Source organism: Stegodyphus dumicola, chromosome 5 (genome assembly GCF_044657685.1).
Source record: "Stegodyphus dumicola isolate Sdum_Otavi_A_Nest chromosome 5, ASM4465768v1".
NCBI classification, from domain to species: domain Eukaryota; kingdom Metazoa; phylum Arthropoda; class Arachnida; order Araneae; family Eresidae; genus Stegodyphus; species Stegodyphus dumicola.
In genome coordinates, this window is record NC_140772.1 from 51770363 (window position 1) to 51785356 (window position 14994).

The window sequence follows — 14994 nt, forward strand, 5'->3', positions numbered from 1 at the left end:
ATGCCTCTAATATTAAATTTTCTAATAAAGCACACTAAAATTAGTAAACAATAATTCATTTAAATTTAACTCCATCCTATTTAACTTATTCCCGGAAATCTAAAATTAATTTAACAAAGATCATGTCAAGTGACGAATTTTTACGGGTTGGTCAAAAACGTCTCGTGTTTACGTTCTCTAATAGTGAAAGTATCATCTATTAGTTGACAGAAGAAGTAAAGAAGTTGGTTTCTGATTCTTTTTCCTGAAGTCATTACCTGACTTTGTAATGTTAAACCTAATCAGTTACTCACTTACGCATATATAACCTTCCCTAGCTGTTACGAATATTCGTTATCGCACTAAGTGTAAATCTAACTAAATTTCAATAATACAGGTAAGAGATAAGTCATAACTAAAACATTTATTAAAACCTATGTTCCTATATTACAACTAAAAATTGGCAATTACCATCCACCTCTGCTTGTGGGATTGCAGAAGCTCAAGCATTTAAAGCAGAAGAACATAGAATAAAAATCTTACCAATCCAATTGGCTTCAGAAGTAAGGATTCTAATCCTATACGCGAACAGATATAAAAGTTCACTTATCAAATATGCAGGCTGGCAAGGTGAAAGTCTCAACCAACTAACTATATTTGGACTCTTCGAAATTAAAAATACGTTGTCTATAAATCCAACCTAAACTTAATCTGAATTGTGTTGACGATGACGATGGAAGAAATTGACTGAAACATGTAATAATATGAAGCTGCAAGAAATCTGACTACTTCAGTGCTTTAGAACGCATATCGGATACTCTGCATTCGTCGAAGCAAATGTTTCGTTCTTGTGATCAAACAACTTCCCTAAATATTTACGGGACATTTGGACTATTCTTTTTTTAATTGTTACTGACTAATACATAATTTTAATTATTCGTATTATTAAACTATGTATAATTTCATTTCTTAGTTTCGTATTTGTTTGCGAGGTGCCCAATTTCAAAAGGAAATTAACTCATATAGTATTTACCTAACACTAACAGAAAGCCACAAAATACACATGCAGCTAAACCCGTTCACCGAAATTCGATCTGGAATCAATCTAGAAGTGCCAAGTGGTGTTAGCCGATCGGCTGCCGATAAGCGAACTCTTTTTGAAAACATATTGTTGGAAGTTATGTCGGTGTCGAATAATATCCTGCATTCTTTCATTTCAGACAGAAATTCTAATATTTTATTTTGCATCACTGCAAAATAAAATACATTCTCTAATTTTCTAGATTGAGCTTTTATAATCTGATCAGAAAAAAACTAATGACAATGAATTTCAAAATTTTATAAAATTATGCTATATTGATGTACAATCACAACGCAGCGAATCAAATTATCATAAATTCTAAAGACAAGTTTTGTCTTGCTAATATGTTACATTGACTGCTATAAAATATCAGAATTCCTTGCAAAGAAAAGAATTATTAAATAAGCTATGATATGTAATTCTCACTCAATTACTGCAATAATTGTGAATTCATTATGTTATACTCTGAACGATACTGGTATGTTTTGCTAATTAATCCTGATTTGATGAAAGGCTATAATTCTTCTATTTATTTTTTTAATAAAAAAAAACGGATTTCAATTAAATGTATTCAAAATGAATTTATAAATTGTTTTAATTTATTGCTTATGTAATGCTAAAATATAACTTCTTTAATTTTAAACTTATTACGTATAAAACATATTTTTAAATTCCGAAACATCCGTTTGCTTAGTATGAAACTTGATGTAATGCTTTTTAGGCTTGCTTTAGTTATTAAAATAATTTATTTTATTTCTCATCGTGTATGATCTGTTTTTTCCTGTTGCGATCAATTATAAAAATAGATTTCTAATCATAATTCTTAAAATAAAATTAGATTTTTCATTTATGTTGTTAGATTTATCCTAAGTGTTTTTAACAGTTATTTTAAGTTAAAGCTCCTTTCCTATTTCTCCTAATTTCAACTTACAATTTCCTACCAAAATGTGTTTTTAGAATCGCGTTTAATGCAAATGAGTAAGCCTAGTATATAAGTCGAAGTTCCAACTAGCGCGCGTTTGCCTTTTTGGCCACATCTCTCTAAGCTGTTACACGCTCTCTGCCGTATTACAGGCCCTTGATAGTAGCTTCGCCAGCTAATTCGATATTTAGGGGCCAACTACTTAGAACTGTGATAGCTTCCGCTGTATCTCTTTCGTTGAACATTAGTTATTTCTTATTCATTACTATTTTGTGCTCAAGTGGAGGCTTTGCTGTACGCCCTGAGACAGGGGCCGACTGTTCATTATTATTTTGAGCAATAAAGGGTAATTAACCCTTCTCGTGTTTACGTTTCTGTTGCTAAACTTAAGCGACTATTCGCTTAGGTTCGTCCACATTTAGTTGTTAGTTAAGAGAGTGGAACCCACAATAGTTATATTTATTTGTCCTAAAGAAAACTTCAGTATTTAATCGTTTGAATGAAGTACTCTTAAAAAAACCAGCTTCCTTCTTAAAAATTCCATTTATGGAATGTCAAGTGTAATTTTGCGTAACTGTTACACTTCTTCTTAAAGTCTTTTATAATAATGAATCATCTCAGAAACCAAATGCGCATATCCTTTTCGGCACTATATATTCATCGCACGTATTTTTAGCATTAAATCAGAAGGGATGCTCGACGGAATGTTGAAATGCATAAATTCGAAACGGAAGCACGATACTCATTCATTTAAAAAAAAGTATTTCATGAGTCATCGAAGTTGGATGTAAAAGTCTCAAATGCGTCTCATCACATATCTCACTATAAATTTCCGATGGCACAATCTAAACTTATTTTAGTATTTACTTAAATGATTTTTTTAATTTAATTACGTGAAACTTTTTAATATACATATAGAGAAGCAAAAAATTTTGTTTTGCTTTTAAATATTTACGAAAATTTATTGTCTCTAATTTTTCTTTATTTAGCTGAATCTTGCAATAAATTTTAATTTAAATCACTTCGGTTTCTGGAAGTTAATTACGTACTCAACGAAATTTGTTTTAACTCAATCGGTTTTTCTTTTGTTGTAAGCTTAATTATTTAATTAATCGAGTCTTTGTTTTTTATTTCTCAGTAATCTAAAATTTAAAATACTTCCTCACCTTGTTCAGCTGTATTCTCTAAATCTAAGCTTCACATCTGTTTTATGGTTTGCTTTAATTTTCTTAATCAGTGCTGAACTGTTAATTAATTGTGAAGCAATTGTCCACCTTCTTGGAAGTTCAGTGGTTATTAATTATCTGCTGATTTTATATTAATGATATTCAATTATTCGTGAAAGCTTTTAAAACTCCTAATACATTCTGCATTTATTTACATTTTCAGCGGTATTTCTATGTAATCTTATTTTCTTATTTTAATAGATTTAATAGATTAATTTTGACAAAGAATTACTTGATGAGAAATCATACATAGAACTATCCCTTAGGTAAAATCTCTATGGGGTGAATTTAAAATTGGAATGTGTTGAAGTTGGTTTATTATTATTATTATTATTATTATTATTATTATTATTAAGACATGACTTAACCTTTTTTTTTTAGTCCAAAGGGGTTTTGTCCCTGAGGAACTATTGTTTTCGTTTTGCGATTTTGCGTCGAATGACTCTGAATGTCCGTTTCTCTTTTCAAACTGTTGCCACCAAATATTATCTACCTGTATTATATTTGAAGAAATTAAATAATGAATCTGTATAAATGTATGTATGTTTCTGGCATTGTGATAAAACAACGGTACCTAGAGGCACACATTTTGAATGGCGTAATCCTCCTGCGTATATGGGCATCTGGAAGCTCAAATTTGAAATTTGGAATTTGTTTTATTATCGATTTCCTTTTTTGAAAAACATTAACGAATTTTTGAGTAACAAACTCAACGATTTAAAAGCGAAAAATGGCAACACTCTACGGGGAAAAAAACCTTCTTATCTCCAGCTTGCGGAACTGTGTATCGGAAATTCTAAAGATGTGCTCATTTTAAAATTATTTTGCGACATACGTAGAGCCATCGAATTTCGAATGACGTTAACCTCCTACGAATATGAGCATCTGGAAGCCCAAATTTGGAATTTGGAGTTTGTTTTATTATCGATTTCATGTTTTGTAAAACTTTAACGAATTTTTTATTAACAAACTCAAATTGTTTCAAAGCGAGCAATGGCAATGTTGTCCAGTGCGCGAGACTGTGTATCGGAAATAAGTTACGCTCAATTTAAAATTATTTTGTGATATTGCTCTTGAACTAAATTTTATGGTTTAAGTGCGAAGAACATGATATTGAATAAATAAAGGTCACACACAAAATATTAAAAAAAGACGCCCCTTTCAACGTAATTTAAAATCTGAAACCTTTCAGATTTCCACCCGCTTTCTTTCTTTCTTTCTTTTTTTTTTTTTTTAATCTGCGTTCCCGCAGTGGAGTATTTTGCGAAGTTTTCTGTATGCTTCTGCAAAACTTTTATGCCCATATCCTAGAAACTGTAATTGCTGTTCAAAGAATTTTTCATGTTCTAATGGGTCCATCATCGTGATACTGCCCAGTAAGTTCGATATGTCCATCAAGTCCCAGATAATATAGAGTGAGAGAAGAGCTCTGCAGTGACTCATTTCGTTATCATTTTTTATGGATTACTATTTTTCTTCTTCGTATCTATGCCTGATGCCATCGATCAAAGCAATGCATGTACTTCGTTTCTGTTCTGGATCCTTCAATCATTAAGAGATCGAAGACAGAAGCTTCCAAGAAATTGTTTCATTTAAAAAAGGATACTCTTTTTAAATCTTTAGAATGATATCTCTGTTTAAAGACAGTCCACCACATGACGAGCGGTGAAACCCTAAAATATTGATAATATTTTTACAATTAGGATTAGGATTATTATAAACCCTAAAATATTGCTAATATTTTTAGGGTTCGAAGAGAGTTTGAATTCTGGCGAGCAAAATGGCGGCATGGGAGTTTTCATGATGAATATGAGCCTATTTTCGTTAAAACCCTCTCAACGGAGGAAACCTTTCCCTTGGCATTGCTTTACTATAATCTAAATAATCCTAATTCTAATTGTTATTTTGAAACGAGTCTTTTGATAGCCATATTTTTCAAGAAATATAACTAAAAAGAAATTTCTTATATTTTATGTAGTAGCTTAATTAGGTCAGTCTTCGGATTTTCAGCTTTTCAAAAAACGTTTTTAATGCCTTCATATCAAATCATTTAAATTTCCTATTATAATTTTCTGCGGATAAATAGCATGAGTATAAAATTAATCTGATTATAATTCTGATCATGTAGTGATTTTAAGCCGTGTGCTGAGTCTTCCAAATTCAGAAAGAGATATTTAATATGCGTAATTACTTCTGCTTAATGTCTCACTCTAAAAATTACTCTTATTTTTTGCATGATTGTCCTCTAAATGTGCGAACTATTTTTCTGGTTCTTTTTTAGCTAGCATGTGTCAACTCCTTTTGTTTAATACAAATTACGCTTCTTTGAACTTCGTTTCTTGTTTTTACATATTGGGTCATAGTGTCCCTCTCTTCACCCATTTTAGATTTTTCTGGAATCATTGTAGTAAGTGGATAGAAACAGAATACCGGTTTTAACAACCAGTAGAAGTCTTATTAAAATTTCTTGATGTGTATGGGAAAAATTGATTGTTATTTTGTAATATACATTGTGAAACTGCCTCAGTTTTGTTTTCTAATAAAAACTTTTAAAAACTGGTCTATCATTTTTGGTGATCTGGTAGAAGTGATATTTAGTGAGACATTTAAGAAAAGCTTATAAACGTGTTTTAAGGTCTCCAGTTTAACTGGGCGAAAATAAGAATGATATATTGCACGCTCGATTAAGTCTTCACCTTAATTTTTGGAAAGGAGTATCAGAAAACGTTATTAACCCTTCCAATCTCCTACTAGCATTTTTAGAAGAAAAATTACTCTATAGAGTTATTGTGCAAATAGAAGAAGAGTGGATGGATTACGATCTCTTGTTATACAGTTTAAAATCCGTATGTATTGGCCCCGTGGGAAAAGATGTGGCAGAACGGATTAGAAATTTTTTTAAATAACAAGGAACCTAAATGCAATATGTGAACTTTGACAATGCCACAAACAGTGAATTTGTTTTATATACTGAGTTTAAAAATAATTATTAAAAATGCTGATTATACGTAAAAATCAGGGAAATGCACATGTTTTGGAATGCACCAGGGAAATGCACCAGAGCGAGTTTGATGACTATTTTGTTTGGCGTGATTTGCAGATGTAGGTTTAAGGTATCCGAAGAACGAGTATCCATGTCCGTATTGGACATGAATGCTGATTTCACTTGATTAATTGATACTGACACTATTTTTCCCTATAGGAATGGATAAACAAAAACTTTTGTACCCACGTTTGAGCACTCTGAAAGTGTCGTCGTAAGGTGGTTGTAGGTGGTTGTTCAAAGAAGTGCATCACGTCGTACTGCATTGTACTGCACCGTCGTACTGCATAAACACATGTGAATACGTTTCCAAATCTTTGGGAATAAATATGCTTTCGTTGCATGTTATCCAGCTGGTTTTTGTTTAGGCAGTTCTAAGCAATTCGATGTATTCAGTAGGATCAGTATCAGCATTCGAGGCATCGCACAAAATTACGCGGTAGTTTAATTGTAGTTCCAGACACCAATGGTCTCAAACTCAGATTGCATGCGGGTCGAATACACAATCCAAACAATTCACGGGACAGAATTTGTTTTTTAATAAAATGAACAATTTTGTTAATAAAATAAGAAATATTTTTAATAAATTTTAAATTTCGCTTATTAAATATTTATCAAAACATATACATAATAATAATAATTTTAACCATTCAAATTTATAATTATTTTCTCTCTGAAATCTATGGCTGTAAGTTTGAAACCTATAAGACATTTTTGTTGGTTACACTTCGCAATTCAAGTACTATTGACAGCTAAATATTAAATTTTTAGACTGATATTTCTTTCAAGTTATTCTAACATGTTTAATTAATTATTAAATAACTTACTCTAATTTAAACTTAAAATAAACAAGTTATGAAACATTTTCAAGCTTTCAGAGAAAATCTACTAAGTGGGACAAAACTTCAGAGTAAATAACAAAAACCTAACCTCTTTTTCTTATCTATTAAATTTTACTTCGACGTATATATATATATATATATAAATAAATACTTATATATTCGCTTATAAAATCAGTATAAACTTCTTTATTTCTTACCACAGCTCGAGACTTGAAAGCGTTTCGATTCTGGTAAAGTTTGTAGCCTTGGAAGGAAATTAGTAAAAATTATCTTCATCACGAATTATCGAAGCTCATTGGTCAATCAGGTCGTTTTTTGTTAATTTTCAACTGTGAAAATATCTGTTAAATGTACTCCCACACAAATCGATTATTCTTAGTGCAAAAAATTCATAATATTTAATTTTTGCCAAGTGAAAATAAAAATTGTAAATTTTTAATACGATTTATATCACACAATAAATTAACTAGCTCCATTTATAGATTTTTTTTTTGGTATGTTATTCTTGGACCGCATACATCAATTTCTTATCTTTATGTCCGCCACAGGTTAAACTGTTTAATATTTCGTTTATTTATTTTTAAAAATAAAAACCAAATTTTATTTGAATATATTCAACTTGTGAACACGATTTTATGAGCTATTTGAAAGGGTTATTGGTCAAAGAAATGTAACTTCCCCCTCTAGTATCATCTTGATTATACGATATTATTAGTATATATTAGTAAGTATTTATTTTTAAAGCATCCGTTATATTACATTTAAGTTGATGTGAATTTAATTCTTTCTAGATTTGCTTCCGATGCTAAAATTAATTGATTTTATTTTCGTTATACAGGATGGGAATTTTAACTGTTGCGATCAGTTATAAAAATGAATTTCTAATCATAATTCCTAAAATAAAATTTGATGTGTGCATTTATATATATTTATAGTTTTTTTACTCACTGAAACGTATTTATTTCTAGCATTTAGTCTTTTCAGTGGAGTGTTCTTAGAAGACACAGCTGCTTCTTTTAAATTTTCAGTTACACGACGTAAGCTTGCGTATCTTCAAGACTATTTTTAGATTCGTTAGGGATAATGAATCATCTTAAAAAAATAAACGCGCATATCCTTTTATGCATTATAGATTGATGATTCTCTGCGCTTATTTTTAACCTTCTAAATCAGAAAGGATGTCGACGGAATGCTGAAATGCAAGAAATGAAGCGGAAGCAGGATACTCAATCATTTAAAATATATTTCATGATTCGCACTGAAGAATTAAAAGTCTCTAAGGCTTTTCTTCATATGTCTATAAAATCTCTCTGATGCATTCTAAATTCATTTTGATGTTTAAATAAATGATTTTTTTTAATTTAATGGTGGGATACTTTCTATAAACGTTTAGTGTAACAAAACCTTTTCTTTTGCTTCTAAATATTTCTGAAAACTTATTATCACTTTAAATATCTTTTATTTAACTCAGCGATTCATTTTAATTTAAATAATTCCGGTTTTCTTGTAGAATTAATGCTTAAAACAATTAATTTATTTGTGATGAAATTCTTCACGTTCATGAGGTTCAGTAGTTCTAAATTATCTATTGGCTTATTACTAATGACATTCAATTACTCATGAAAGCTTTTAACACTCCTATAATAGATTCTCAATAATTTACATTTTCTGCAGTTTTTCTATGCAATTTTGCTATCTTAAAATAACAAGTAAGTTGTCATTTTTAAATTGATCTGAATTACATCTTGAAGGATTAGGTTTCTTTAATTCTAGAATTCTTCTGTGTGATTTAAGAGAATAACTATTTTTAATTTCAAATGCTCATTTCCGATCGCTTGGACTGGGAGTTTTGTATTATTTCTGATGCTAGAAAAGTTCACTTTCAAATTCAATTTGCGATTCCAGACTTAGTTTACAGCAACGCACTCGATAACTAACAACCTAAGATGGAGTTCTACCTTCATGGAGAATTGTTTAACGGAAACTGGCTCATATATATATATATATATATATATATTATATATTGCGAAAACCACTAAATTTCCCATGTAGCCAGACCTTTCAGCGACATTTCAATACGCTTAACATTTATTATTAGGTGAAGTCTTTTCTCGTAGAAAGGCTTATTATATTCTGGAGAATTTGGGAGCAGGCTGATTTATCTTGGTGAAAAATTACTTGACGAAAAGTCATGTATGGATTTCTCTCGAGGTGAAATATCTGTGAGAATAATTTGGAGTTTTCTTATTGGTTAATGCACGACTTTACTTTATTACCGCTGCCAGTATTATGTTCAAGAAAATGCATTTTCTGTTGCCTGTGCTTTGGCATTCTTAGGCAGTAACCGCGAAAGAAATAGATGTTTTTTGCAGAGTGCCATTCGTAGTTGGTGTCTATGGTGTCTGGGATGAACTAAATCTACTAATTTTTAATTCACCTTGTTGGGCGCAATGGAGCATTTTGCAAGGTTTTCTGTATACGTCTGCGAAATGATTAGACCCATACATTGAAGAAACTGTAATTCATCTTCAAAGAATTTTCCAATGAATTTTCTGCAGTGAGTCTAATGAGCTCCTCCCATAGTAATTTCATCGACTGCTAATTTTCTTTTGCACATTAGTGAGTGATGATGTCTATCAAAGCAGTTCATAGGCTTCGTCCTCCATTCTGGATTTTTAAATCATTCCATCATTTACGAGGCCGAAGACCCAATACTCGGCTTTCAAGAAAGCTCATTCATTTAAAAAAATGGACTCTTTGGCATCGATAGAAGATTTTTTTTTCCTATTTAAATACACGTCTAGTAGCTGCAGAGGGGTGAATCTGCTAAATATTCAAAACGGGTTTGAATTCCGGCAAAAAAGTTGCTGCCTCAGAGGTTTCGTGATTTCATTGTCATTAAAACGTTCTCGTAAGAGGGATCCTTCCCTTGGGAAGATAGCCTTCGAGTGCTTTCCATAGTTTAAATAATGTAACCTTAATTCTAATTTAGAAACAAGTAACCCAAATCCTGATTTTAAATTAAGTCCTTTGATAGAATTATAACTAAGCTGAAGTTTTTTCCATTTCTTCTGTGGCAGCATAATTATATAATTTTCCGAATTTTCACATCTCTGAGAAAGGACTTTATTGTCTTTATATCAAGTATTATTTTACTTTATTGTTATAATTTGCGACGAAAGATATGGTTTTTGCTTTGGCATAAATCGCATGGTTCTATATTTAATCTGTTTATACTATATATATATTAATTACATATATAATGCAGAATTATTAATATATTATTAGCGACATTAAGCAAAAGTAATAAAGTATATTCCGATATACTTTTATAATTTTTGCTTAATGTCGCTGTCTTAAAATTAATCTTATTTCATGGATGACTGGCTGTGTAGGGATGCGAATTTTTTCCCTCGCTTTTTTATCATGTTAATATTAATCCATTGTAATTTACATATATACCCTAATTATTATTTTGTCCACTCCGATTATTGCTTTTATATATTGAGCCATGTCGTTCCTTTCTTCATCCATTATTGGTTTGTGTGAAATCGATGTAGTAAATTTGCTTAAATACATTAGTATTCTCTCATTAGCACCTGTAGTTTTTAAAGACTTCGTGCTGTTTGGAGTTAGACATGTAACACTGTGTTTTCTGCTTATATCTCACTGTGAAACACAAAGATAACAATCAAAGGTTATTTTACTGCTGTATAATAGAGTGTTCGAATATCTAATGTAGACATATAGAATATTCAGATTTGCAATTATTAAACTTTGATACTCGTTTCATTACTTCAAATAAATACCGTCTGCAGCTGGATTAAAACTAATTTTAATGGAACAGTATTTCCGTTTTTAATTTTTGTATAGTTTCTAGATGTGATGACTGTTAACATTCGCAAATACAAAATCAAAAAGTGTGATGAGACAATTTTACGTATTAATTACTTTTTCATACGTTTATTATACTATGTTCGAAACACAAAAAATTTTTCTTATTAAAAGATGAGCTTCTTCGTATCATCAAAATAATGTAGGCTTTTATGCATTAGTAGATAGGAAGATAGAAAAAGAAGTATTTTTATTTCAGAAACAAATAATAAAATAAATAAATAGAATGTGCGTAACGTTCATCGAATTCTTCGAAAAGTATATTTATGTCAGAAGAGAATTTTTTTCTTTACATTATGTAAATGATTAAACAGAATACTTCGGTTTTCGAAATTATTTTATTAATTATTATTAGCATTGTTTTCTACGTACATTTATATGTTGTAATTGAATCATTTTTTGTTTTGCTTAGGAATCCATTTGCCTTCCTGCCGCAGAATTATCTTCTCTCACGCAAGCAAACAACTATTTAGCTGTGAATTTGTATAAACTTCTTGCAAAAGATGGGGAAAACATTTTCTTTTCACCTTTCAGCCTATCAACAGCCTTAGCAATGCTCTTCTGTGCTGCCAGAAATGAAACATCTCTGGAAATAAGACGAGTCCTTGGATATGAAATTGCAAACATCACAGATGTCAGCCTCGTGTCAGCTTTTCAGCAACTACTTTCTGCACTAGAGAAGACTCCTGATGATTATGTTATAAGTTTTGCAAACAGCTTACTCAGTCAAAAAAATTTTGCCATTAAGGATGATTATAAGTTAACTCTGAAAGAAACCTTCAAAGCCCTGATGATGGAAGCTGATTTCGTAAGCGAATCTGAGAAAATTGTCAATCATATCAACGAATGGGTGAAAAGCAAAACCAACAACATGATATCTCAGCTTCTGGATTCACTTGATCTTTCTACAGTTCTAATAATACTAAATGCCGTGTACTTTAAGGGTACTTGGTTGAACCAGTTTAAGAAAAGGTTAACTCGAATTCAGTCTTTTTACAGCAAAGGAATAAAAAACAACGCCAAACAGGTGAATATGATGCACCTTACGGAATCGTTCCTGTATTTGGAGAAGGAATCTTTTAGAGCTTTACTATTGCCATATAAAGGGGAGGAACTAGCCATGCTTGTTCTATTGCCTAATTCTATAAACGGTTTGGAGGAATTGGAAAACCAGTTGTCTTCTAATTTCATTCAAGATATAAAGCGAGAAATGTGTAAACGTAAAGTAAAGGTAGCATTCCCTAAATTTCAACTAAATTACACTAAATCCATGAAAGAGTCTTTCCAAAGCTTGGGACTAGAGCGAGTATTTAAAGATTGTGCTGATTTGAGTGGAATGAGCGATTCTAAACAGTTGAAGGTGTCGGAAATTATACATAAGGCTGTTGTGGTTGTCAATGAAGAAGGAACGGAAGCTGCTGCTGCTACAGCTGTAGCCATAAATTGCTACTCGTTGTCTTTTGATCCACAATTTATTGTTGACCATCCATTTACATTTGTAATATATAACACAATCAGCAATCTTATTATGTTTATGGGTCGAGTGGAAGATTTAGAGTAGACTGCAAAAATGAAACTTATGCTGTCTAATAATATTACTCTCATAATCTGCATACGTTTATTTTTCACAGTATTGTACATTGAATTACTATAATGAAAAGAATTTAAATTGAATACACTTTTGTTTATTGTAATGTTATATAATTTGAAGTTTTTCTCCTACATTTTGGCGCACCATGATTTGTTAAAAGCGCTTCAAGAATAAATAAATAAAAACTTTTGTATGTTATGACTTGTTTCTTGCCAAGTTTTGTAATACAAATGTGAATGAGAAATTCTATCCACGATTATTGGAAAACCTTTAAAGAAACTCATCATTAATGACGCTTTGCTGTGAGATTTAAGAATATTTATTCCGTTAGGTCTTGTCATGTATTGGTCATCGCGTCCAGCTTGTTGTAAATCTTGGTTTTTCTTCCCAGCGAGAGCATGATTAATAGTTGATTCTGCTTTTCGATTCCTGCAAACAGTTCCAAGATCTCATATACTTGAGCCCCTCTCACCAAATGCTACTACAGCTATAACTAAAGAATTTTGTTTTTCTTCATTACACAGCCTTATGCTGACAAATTACAATAGTTCTCGGTGGTTGAGCTGCCTTGACTAATGGACTAGACTTTATCAAAGATGATTAGAAGCTGCTTCAGAACTGATTTAAAAGGAACACTTCACTTTACTAAGCGAATTTACTCCGATTCCATAAAATAGAATCGTAGCTCTTTTACAGTTCACAGCGAGCTCTTGTTGGAAACGTGCCAGGAATAGGGATCTGCTTTTCTTTCACGATCTAATTAATTTTACTGAGCGAGCGAACACCTGATTCGCGAAAAAAGAGCAAAGCTGTATTTGGTAGCGTGGCATGAAACTTCGATTCCCATTTTAAGGGAGAAAATTATGTTTAGCCTCTCATGTCAAAAGTTAGTTTAATTTTTGTCATCCCCAACATTTTTGAAAAGAAAATTTTTCTAGAATTTTATTGTTGTTTCTGTATAAAAAGGATGTTTTAGAGAATCAAATCAAAACCACAGTTGAAAGAAATCAGTTCAAGAAATTAGCATTTAATCAAGTTCGATTCTTCCAATCCCCATCCTCATTCGACTCTTTTCGCTCATTGCTCCAAGCTCATTAACCAGTCCCGATCCCATTGCTGGTTCGATTCTTTCCTCTCTTCATTTTATCCTCGCTAACCGCTCGTGGTTCATCACTCTGTCCCGATCTTTGCCTTAAAGATTATTGTTAGTGAACGGTGAATTATAAAAAAGAACCGATTCATTTCAGAAAGCAAAACGGTTCTGATCCGATTCTATCACAGAGTGTTACCCATCATTAGTGAAAATGAAAAAAGTAAAGGGTTGTTAGATTTCTTTGCTTTTAAGTAAATTGAGTTCCATAGAGTTAGGAAAATGGGATAAAAAGTCCACCTGAAGGTTAGCAGAAAGTCAGCAATGCAAATGTGTTGTGAAGTTTTTTTTCAAGTGATTGGCTTTCATTCGTAATCAAATAAAGGTCATGTTATTCTTCTGAGGCGGTAGAGTTTACCCAGCAATCCAGTAATCATAGAACTATTAAGATTTAGCAAAAGTCTCCGTCAATACATGCTTATTTAAAAAGTAAAGAAATTTTTTAACAACTATTATTTTGAATTAATCTATTCTGCAGTGGTAAATATAAAATATTAGTTGTCAATTAATATTAATAATAAATACTATTAATACTATTAATAATAATTAATATTAATAATATTAACTAAAATATTAGTTGTCATAGTCAATTTAAAAAGGAAAATGGGGGAAAAGCGTACAATTTCTAAGGATATGGTACGTGCGTATGGTGTTTAACTCAAACTATTTTATCACAAACATTCAAAGGCCGACCAGCGGCCCAGCGGTAAAGTCGCTGAACACTGGTAGTTCGGTCTGAGTTTCGAATCCCACGAACGGGCTGGCTGCATGGGCGTTTTCGTGGTTTTCCCAATGTGTAACGTGTGTACGAGCCAGTTTCCCTTAGAAAGTCCTCCACGAAGGCACACCCTCCCCTTAGTCAGAGAGCCCTCGTGTGCTTTGCCATAATTAAATACACATTCAAACATCAATCTTTCTTTCATACTTATTGCTACTAACGACATAATCATGTTTTTTTATATCTATCAATTGTTTATGATTCCTTATGTTAGGAGTACTTATCATAACAGGCACGTAACTAACCAAACACATTTTGTTACAATATTTCTGCAGGTCGTAGCTCTAAACTTAGGATATTTAAGCTTTATATTCACCCCCCCCCGAAAGAGATGAATATACATACTACCTATAGCATTCAATGCAATAAAAATCATTATTTTTATCATCTTAATATATGACCAGATTACACGGAATTATTAAATAGTTAATTATTGTAATTGCTTCTCATAATAATCACAAATCTGAATAAAATAGTCCGTTTAGAGC

General features: G+C 31.5%; 1 pseudogene across 1 annotated transcript in view; it reads left to right on the forward strand.

Moving 5' to 3' along the window:
* Positions 1–12776, forward strand: part of LOC118195673 (intracellular coagulation inhibitor 1 pseudogene) — a 215465-nt pseudogene extending 202689 nt beyond the window's left edge. The window contains exon 2 of the transcript XR_015041115.1: positions 11400–12776. The product of XR_015041115.1 is annotated as an intracellular coagulation inhibitor 1 pseudogene (transcript). The remainder of the gene's footprint in view (positions 1–11399) is intronic.
* Positions 12777–14994: the final 2218 nt, after the last annotated feature.